This window comes from Mustela lutreola, chromosome 2 (assembly GCF_030435805.1).
Source record: "Mustela lutreola isolate mMusLut2 chromosome 2, mMusLut2.pri, whole genome shotgun sequence".
In the NCBI taxonomy this organism is placed as follows: domain Eukaryota; kingdom Metazoa; phylum Chordata; class Mammalia; order Carnivora; family Mustelidae; genus Mustela; species Mustela lutreola.
The window spans coordinates 165,365,806-165,376,185 of NC_081291.1; positions in this window are offsets into that span (position 1 = coordinate 165,365,806).

Genomic DNA, 10,380 nt, shown 5'->3' on the forward strand with positions numbered 1-10,380 from the left:
TAAAAACTCACTTGAATTGATGGAGCACCTGGGTGGCTCTACCTTCAACTCTGCGTTCGACTCAGGTCATGATCTCAGTGTCCTGGGATTAAGCCCTGTATTGGCTCCCTGCTCAGCGAGGAGTCTGTTTCTCCCTCTCCCTTTGCCCATCCTTCCCTCATTTTCTCTCTCTCTTTACCTTTCAAATAAATAAATAAAATCTTAAAAAAATTTCAGTTGAGTTGTGTATGTTGACCTTATATATTCTGTAAATTTGATAAATGTACTTGATGGTTCTAATAATTTTTGTAATTTCTGTCAGATTTACTACATAGATGATCATGATGCATGCGAATGCAGACAATTTCATTTTTCCTTTCCAATATGGATGGCTTTTATTTGTTTTACTTAATAAATAACTGCTTCTCTACTCACAACATTTCTAATACTTGTGGATTTTCAACACCGAGCAATTCTCCAATTCTCTCTGGATACAAACTGGATGACCAATTTCATTCAATTTTGACGTGAATTATCCAGAATTAACTTAGACCCCATAGATTAAGGGATGAGTACCAAAGGACAGCCGTTACTTCAAAGGCCAATTTTAAGTGGTGGGTCTCTACATTACTTACACTTTTCATTCAAGCTGGCTACAAATTGGGAGTTCCAATAAGACCTCTTTCCCCAGGTTTGATAATTTGCTATAATATCTCACAGTACTCAAGAAAACACCCTTATTATTTCTGGTTTATTATACTGAACAGCCAGATGAAGATGTATATAGACCAGGTGTGAATAGTTACCAAGAATAGGAACTCTGTCCCCATGGAGTTTGGAGTGTGCCACCTTTCTGGCACATGGATGTATACACCAAAGCAGAAGTCTTCTGAATCCCTTTGTTTAGGACTTTTATACAGGTTACATTGTGTAGGCATGATGACTAAATCATTGGTCCTGGAGGTCATGGGGTAGGCTTGAAGTTTCCAACTCTGTAATCATGTGGTTTGTTCCTCTGGCAAGAAGTTCCCATTCCTAAAGGTATTCAGAGGCTGATCAAAGTCACTCACTAGCATAAACTCAGGCATGATTGAAAGGGGTTTCTTATGAATAATAAAGGACATTCCTCTCATCTCTATTACTCAGGAAATTACAAGAGTTTTAAGACCTCTGTGGGAACAATAAAATATGTATTTATTTGAACCCAAGATCAAGTTTACTTATTACACTGGCTAAATCCTTTAGTACAATGTTGATGAGAAGTAGTGAAAGTGGACATTCTTGTCTTATTCCTGGTCTTGGGGCAGGGCATGTAGACGTTCACTATGAAATACAATGTTAATTGCTGTGTTCTGTTTGTTTTCTTTGTTTTATTTTCAGATGCCCTCTATTGGGTAGAAGAGTGTTTCTTATAGTCCTCATTTCTCAAAGTTTTAAACAGGAACAGATCTTTGATGTTGCAAGGTTTTTTTGTGCCAACTGAGATGATCAAAATTTTTTTCCTTTTAGTTTTTAATATGGTAATATTGATTTTTGCAAAATATTAAATCAGGTGGCATTCTTGGATTTAATTCCACTTGGATATATGTATCATCCTTATTTTATATATTATTGTATTATATTTGTTAAAAATTTCCTTTGAATTTTTGCATCTATGGTCACTTCTTATCTGTAGTTTCCCAGTAATATTTTCCCTTGTTTTATCTGGTATCAACTTAATGCTGGTGTTATAGAAGGAGTTGGCACAAGGTTATGGACTGATGTTTGTGTCCCTTCAAAATTCAATCCAGTCCCCAATGTGATGTGTCAGGAGGCCACAGTTTTGGGTGATAATTTAGACAAGATTATGAGGGATTATGAGGGATCTATGATGGGATTAGTGTCCTTATAAAAAGAGAAAGAGAAAGAGAGGCAAGATCTACCACTAAGGATACAGTGAAAAAACAGCTGTCTACAAGCCATAAAAAAGATCTAATCAGGAACCAAATTGGTCAGCACCTTGATCTTGGACCTCCCAGCCTCTCCAACTGAAAGAAAAAAATATCTGTTACTTAAAGCCATCCAGTCTATGGTATTTTGTTATAATAGCCTGAGCTGACCGAGATAGGAAGTAATCCCTCTTTTTAGTTACTTTAGAAGAATTTTTGCATAACTGGGAATATCTTTTAAAATGGCTTAAGAGAGTTATGTGGACTTGGAATCTTCTTTTGTGAAGGTTTTAATTTTCATTTAGCTCAAAATATATCATATTTTTTTTAGATTGCTTTTTGACCTGTGGATTATTTAAAAATGTGCTATTCAATTTCCAAATATTTGAGGATTTTCCAGATATCTTTCTATAATTTATTTCTAATTTCATTCCTTTGTGATCAGAGAACATATTTTGTATAGATGGGTTGAGATCTTTCAAATTTATTGAGACATGGTGTGTGATTGTGATAGAGGACTAACTTGGTAAATGTTCTATGTATATTTGAAAATAGTGTGTATTCTTCTCTTCTTTGGAGTGTTCAACAAATGTCAATGGGTTGATAGTGTTGTTCAGATCTTCTATGTACTTGTTGATGTCTGCGTACTTCTGTTATTGAGGAGATCTAGTGAAATATCTGATTATGATTGTAAATTTGTTTCATTTTCCTTGTAGTTCTATCTGATTTTGCTTTACATATTTTGAAGCTCTGGTATAAAGGTAAAAAATTTTAGGAATGCTACATATACTTTATCATTATGAAATAAAGTTCTTATCTCTGGTAATATTTTTTTTAAGATTTTATTCATTTCTTTGACAGACAGAGATCACAAGTAGGCAGAAAGGCAGGCACAGAGAGAGTGGGGGGTGGGGTGGGGAAGCAGGCTCCCTGCCGAGCAGAGAGCCCCGATGTGGGGATGTGGGGCTTGATCCTAGGACCCTGGGATCATGACCTGAGCCGAAGGCAGAGGCTTTAACCCGCTGAGTCCCTGGTAATATTTTTTTCTCTCAAATTTACCATTTTTTATATTCATACAGTCTCTTTAGATTTCTTTCAATTAGTGTTAATACCATGTATCTTTTCCCATTATGTTCCTGTTAAATTATTTATCTTTATATTTAAAGTATGTTTCTTATAGGCAACATATAATTGTTTTGTCTTTTTTATCCATTTTGAACTTTTTTTTTTTAAAGATTTTATTTATTTATTTGACAGAGATCACAAGTAGGCAGAGAGGCGGGGCGGGGGCGGGGGGGGGGGGAGAGGAGGAAGCAGGCTCCCTGCTGAGCAGAGAGCCCGATATGGGGCTCTATCCCAGGACCCTGGGATTATGACCTGAGCTAAAGCCAGAGGCTTTAACCCACTGAGCCACCCAGGTTTCCCGAACATCTTTGGTTTTTTTTTTTTTTTTTTTTTTTTTTTACATTTTTTCTTATTTTTTTATTTTTTATAAACATATATTTTTTATATACATATATTTTTATCCCCAGGTCTGTGAATCACCAGGTTTACACACTTCACAGCACTCACCAAATCACATACCCTCCCCAATGTCCATAATCCCACCCCCTTCTCCCCAACCCCCTCCCCCCGGCAACCCTCAGTTTGTTTTGTGAGATTAAGAGTCACTTATGGTTTGTCTCCCTCCCAATCCCATCTTGTTTCATTGTTTTTAATTTCAGATTGAGACCATTGACATTTGCTTATTGATATGCTTAGGTTGAAATCTATCAATATACTATTTGTTTTCTACTTTCCTTCATATTTTATTTCTTGTATATTTCCCTTCCCCCCTTTTACCACTTTGAGAATTTACTAATTTTTATGATACTATGTTATATCCTCATTAGCTACAACACTTTTTGTTGTTGTTATTTGTGTGGTTATTATAGGATCTATAGTATATCTCTTTAACTGATTGTATTCTACCTTCAAGTGATATTATGATGCTTCACATATAATATAATTGTCTTGAAATAGTAAACTTCCATTTCTTCCTCTCAGCATTTGTGTTTTGTGTCATGCTATAACTTTACCTATGATATTAATATTATGTTAAATAGTACACATACCTAACTGTGTACTAAACTAATTTTGTGGATTAAACAGTTTTAAATTATTTCTTTATTTTAATTCTGTATTTTATTTTTAAATATTGAAAAGATGTAAATATTTTATGTTATCTTTTTTTAATTTTAAATTTTTTTTTTAGTGTCAGTGTTCCAGAATTATTGTTTATGCACCACACCCAGTGCTCCATGCAATAGTGCTCTCCATAATACCCACCACCAGGCTCATCCAACCCCCTCCCCCACTCCCCTCTAAAAGTCTCAGTTGGTGTCTGCACCAACTTGCATTGCCACCAACAGTGTAAGAGGGTTCCCCCTTCTCTACATCCTCTCCAACACATGTTGTTTCCTGTTTTGTTAATTTTGGTCATTCTAACTGGTGTAAGGTGGTATCTCAATGTGGTTTTGGTTTGAATCTCCCTGATGACTAGTGATATTGAACATTTCTTCATGTGTCTGTTAGCCATTTGTATGTCTTCTTTAGAGAAGTGTCTGTTCATGTCTTCTGCCCATTTTTTGACATGGTTATCTGTTTTGTGTGTGTTGAGTTTGAGGAGTTCTTTATAGATCTTGGATATCAGTGCTTTGTCTGTAGTGTCATTGGTGAATACCTTCTCCCATTCTGTGGGTTGCCTTTTTGTTGTTGTTGTTGTTGTTGACTGTTTCCTTTGCTGTGCAGAAGCTTTTGATCTCTATGAAGTCCCAAAAGTTCATTTTCGCTTTTGTTTCCTTTGCCTTTGGAGACGTATCTTGAAAGAAGTTGCTGTGGTCAATGTCCAAGAGGCTACTCCCTATGTTCTCCTCTAGAATTCTGATGGATTCCTGTCTCACATTGAGGTCTTTTATCCATTTTGAGTTTATGTTTGTGTATGGTGTGAGAGAATGGTCAAATTTCATTCTTCTACACATAGCTGTCCAATTTTCCCAGCACTATTTATTGAAGAGACTCTCTTTTTTCCACTGGGTATTTTTTCCTGCTTTGTCAAAGATTATTTGACCATAGAATTGAGGGTCCATATCTGGGCTCCCTACTCTGTTCCACTGGTCTATGTGTCTGTTTTTATGCCAGTACCATGATGTCTTGGTGATCACAGTTTTGTAGTAAAGCTTGAAATCAGGCAACATAATGCCCCCAGTTTTGTTTTTCTTTTTCAAAATTTCCTTAGCAATTCAGGGGCTCTCCTGATTCCATACAAATTTTAGGATTGTTTGCTCCAGCTCTTTGAAAAATGCTCCTGGTATTTTGATCGGGATGGCATTGAAAGTATAGATTGCTCTAGGCAGCAGACATTTTAACAATGTTTATTTTTCCGATCCATGAGCATGGAATGGTCTTCCATCTTTTTGTGTCTTCTTCAGTTTCTTTCATGAGAGTTCTGTAGTTCCTCAAGTACAGATCCTTTATCTCTTTGGTTAGGTTTATTCCCAGATATCTTATGGTTCTTTTTGCTGTAGTTAATAGAATCAATTCTCTAATTTCCCTTTCTGCATTTTCATTGTTAGTGTATAAGGAAGCAGCTGATTTCTGTACATTGACTTTGTATCCTGCCACATTACTGAATTGCTGTATGAGTTCTAGTAGTTTGGGGGTGGAGTCTTTTGGGTATTCCATATTATGTCATCTGCAAAGAGAGAGAGTTTGACTTCTTCACTGCCAATTTGAATACCTTCTATTTCTTTTTGTTGTCTGATTGCTGTTGCTAGGACTTCTAATACTATGTTGAACAAGAGTGGTGAGAATGGGCATCCTTGTCATGTTCCTGATCTCAATGGGAAGGCTGTCAGTTTTGTCCCATTGAAGATGATATTGGCTGTGGGTTGTTCATAGATAGATTTTATGAAGTTGGCTGCATGTTTTCCCTTTATCCCTATACTTTAAAGCTTTTTAATCAAGAACGGATGCTGGATTTTGTCAGATGCTTTTTCTGCATCAATTGAGAGGACCATGTGATTCTTCTCTCTTCTCTTATTGATTTGTTCTATGACATTGTTTGATTTGAAAATGTTGAACAATACTTGCAACCCAGGGATGAATCCCACGCGGTCATGGTGGATAATCTTTTTAATGTGCTGTTGGATCCTATTAGCTAAGGATCTTGTTGAGAATCTTAGCATCCATATTCATCAGGGATATTGGTCTGAAATTCTCCTTTTCGGTTGGGTCTTTGCCTGGTGTGGGTATCAGGGTAATGTTGGCTTCATAAAAAGAGTTTGGAAATTTTTCCTCCTTCTTCATTTTTTTTTGAAACAGCTTCAGGAGAATAGGTGTTATTTCTTCTTTGAAAGTTTGGTAGAATTCCCCAGGGAATCCATCAGGTCCTGGGCTCTTGTTTTTTGGGAGGTTTTTGATCACTGCTTCAATCTCATTACTAGATATTGGTCTGTTTAGGTTGTCAGTTTCTTCCTGGTTCAATTTTAGAAGTTTATAGTTTTCCAGGAATGCATCCACTTCATCTAGGTTGCTAATTTATTGGCATATAACTGTTGATAACAATTTCTTATGATTGTTTCTACTTCTTTGGTGTTAGTTGTGATCTCTCCATTTTCATTCATAATTATATTAATTTGAATCTTCTCTCTTTTCTTTTGGATTAGTTTGGCCAATGGTTTTTGATCTTATTGATTCTTTCAAAAAATCAGCCTCTTTTTCATTGATGCATTCTGCTGCATCTCTAGTTTCTATCTCATTGATCTGTGCTCTAATCTTGATTATTTCCCATCTTGTGTGTGGAGTTGGCTTAATTTGTTGTTGATTCTCCAGTTCTTTGAGCTGTAGAGACAGCTGGTGTATTCTTGATTTTTCAATTTTTTTGAGGGAGGCTTGTAAGGCTATGTATTCCCCCTTAGGACTGCCTTTGCTGTATCTCATAGGTTTTGGACTGAAGAGTCTTCATTCTTACTGGTTTCCATGAATTGTTTAAGTTCTTCTTTGATTTCCTCGTTGATCCAAGCATTCTTTTTTTTAAATTAATTTATTTATTTTCAGCATAACAGTATTCATTATTTTTTCACCACACCCAGTGCTCCATGCAATCCGTGCCCTCTATAATACCCACCACCTGGTACTCCAACCTCCCACCCCTCCGCCACTTCAAACCCCTCAGATTGTTTTTCAGAGTCCATAGTCTCTCATGATTCACCTCCCCTTCCAATATCCCCCAACTCCCTTCTCTTCTCTAACTCCCCATGTTCTCCAAGCATTCTTTAGCAACGTGGTTTTAGCTTCCAGGTGTTTTAATTCCTTCCAAACTTTTCCTTGTGGTTGAGCTCCAGTTTCAAAGCATTGTGATCTGAGAATATGCAGGGAATAATCTAAATCTTTTGATATTGGTTGAACCCTGATTTGTGACCGAGTATGTGATCTATTCTGGAGAAAGTTTCATGTGCACTGGAGAAGAATGAGTATTCTGTTGTTTTAGGGTGGTATGTTCTGTATATATCTATGAGGTCCATCTGGTCCAATGTGTCCTTCAATGCTCTTGTTTCTTTATTGATTTTCTGCTTGGATGATCTGTCTGTAATTGGGAGTGGCATGTTAAGATCTCCTACTATTAATGTATTCATATCAATCTTACTCTTTATCTTGATTAACAGTTTTCTTATGTAATTGGCTGATCCCATATTGGGGGCATAAATATTTACAATTGTTAGGTCTTCTTGGTGGATAGTCCCTTTAAGAATTATGTAGTGTCCTTCTGTATCTCTGACCACAGTCTTTAGTTTAAAATCTAATTTATCTGATGGAGAATCACTACCTCAGCCTTCTTTTGAGGTCCATTAGCATGAAAGATGCTTCTCCAGCCCTTCACTTTCAGTTTGGATGTATCTTTAGGTTCAAAATGGGTCTCTTGTAGACAACATATGGGTGGGTCCTGTCATTGTATCCAATCAGCAACCCTGTGTCATGGGCGCATTTAGGCCATTCACGTTGAGAGTGATTATTGAGAGATACATTTTTATTGACATCGTGTTACCTGTGAAGTCTTTGTTTCTATAGATTGTCTCCATATATTTCTGTTCAATGATATTCTTGGTTTTTTCCCTCTTTTATAGAATCCCCCTTAATATTTCTTGCAGTGTGGTGGTCACATACTCTTTTAAACCTTGCTGGTCTTGGAAGCTCTTTATCTCTCTATCCATTTTGAATTGCAGTCTTGCTGGATAAAGTATTTTTGGCTGCATGTTCTTCTCATTTAGTGCCATGAATACATCTTGCCAGCCCTTTCTGGCTTTCCAGGTTTCTGTGGACAGGTCTGATGTTATTCTGATGGACCTTCCTCTGTACATAAAGAATCTCTTCTCCTTAGCTGCTTTCAAGAGCTCCTGTCTAAAGTTATGATTCATCATTTTCACAATCAGGTGTCTTGAGGTCTTTCTAGATTCTATGACCTTGGGGGGAGACCTTTATGCCTCCAGTACATGAATGCTGGTTCCATTCACGAGATTGGGAAAATTTTCATGGAGAATTTGTTCAACTATATCTTCTAGTCTTCTTTCTTTCTCTTCCCCATCGGGGATTCCAATAATTCTGATGTTGGAATGTTTCATTGCATCATTTATTTCCCTAATTCTGTTTTCATGGCTTCTAAGCTGTTTGTTCCAGGCTTCCTCCTGATCCTTTTTCTCTATCTGTTTGTCCTCCAGATCACTAATTCTATCTTTTCCCCAGTTACCCTAGCTTTTAGAGAATTTAGGTTATATTGGATGTCACTGATAGCATTGTTAACATCTTCTCTGGTGACTTTCATTTCTGCCCTAATCAGTTCCATTTTATCATCAAAACTTTCTCCAACCTAGCTATTGCCTGGATAATTGTTATCCTGAATTCCCTTTCCAACATACTATTTATGTCCATATCCAAAAGCTCTGATGGAGAAGGGCCAGTCTCTGAATTTTTCTTCTGTTGGGTATTCCTCCTCCTAGTCATTTTGGTGAGAGATGGCTGAATGGATGTGTAGCTGAATGTATCAACTGTAATGCAGGCAAGGTGCACCCTGAAACGCTTCTGAGCAATTGGAAGTCACCACCAAAAAGAAAGAAAAAAAGAAAAAAGAGAGAAAGAGAGAGACAGGAAAGAAAAAGAGAAGACCCAGCCAGAATGGGCCCCAAAGGTAAGATTTATGAAGTATACAAGCAAAAACAGACAAACAAAAAGACTGACAATAGTAGTTAACAAGAGAAAAAATAAATAAATAAAGAGAACCCTGTCAAAATGAACACCAAGTATAAGATTTATATACTACCAGAACAAAAAAAAATACACAGAAACACTGACAGAAGAAAAAGATGGGAGGGTGGTTATAAATTCTCAGTGTGGGCAAGAAAGTTTATTTTGATTCTTCCTGGATGTATATTGATATCTTTGTTAAAGGACTCAACTTTCCTGAGATAAAGGGGGATTAAAACTGGTTTACATATAGGGATACCATTGATTATGGAAAGGGGATTACCTTGAAGCTTATCTCTATATGAATATTAAAGAAATAAAATAAAATAAGGTAAATTAAAAAACAGAAAAGCAAAAGAAAAACACAGGTATATGTATCAAAAAAGTTCAGGTTAAAAGGTTATTATGGAATTTAATGTACTGAACATCTCATTGTGATGGTAAATAGGTTAAAGAGTTATATAAAAAATAAAAATGAAAAGAACCAGAATAGTGGGAATGAGTTAAAAATAAAAGTATCTATGAAGTAGTGTAGTTGTTCTTTTGTTTGTTTGTTTGTTTGTTTTGGGTGGCTTTCTGGGGGAGGGGCCTGCTGAGTGGTTTTTTTGGGAGTCTTGCTATAGCTGAGTCCTCCTGCCTCCATCAAGGGGCTGGGCTCTGAGGAAACCGGTTTTTCAAGTCTTTGTTCTCTGGAGGTTTTTGTTTGTTAGTTTTCTCTCTCCTTGGTGGCTTTTGGCTGTTCTTTGGAGGTTTAGAGGAAAGCAAACTGCACCCAGACCTCCCTCTCGGAGAGAAGCTTCAGTCTGTTCCTCTCTGGGTGCTCCAGAGCACATAAATTCCCACTCTGTTGCTGGCAGAGCAAGTCCCCAGTCATGGTCTCTGGGGTTACAGGAACTCTTGCTTGTACCCCAAACCATGAGAAATACTAGCTGCAGCTGTCTGAGCAGGTCCAGACCACCAGAGAGGTCCCATGCAGATAGCACACTGAGATTTTCACAGTGGCCTGGGCTGGGAGTGCTCAACTCTCCAGGTCCTAGAGAGTGCCGGCTAGCACCCACCCGGACCTCTCAGGGGAGAGTGTGGGGTGTGACTGAGACTCTGGTCATGCAGTGAGCGTGCAGAGTGCAAAAGGCTGTGGTTCTGCCTGCTGGCGTCCACCCCAGACCTCAGGGCAACTGCCACCCAGATGCTTTCA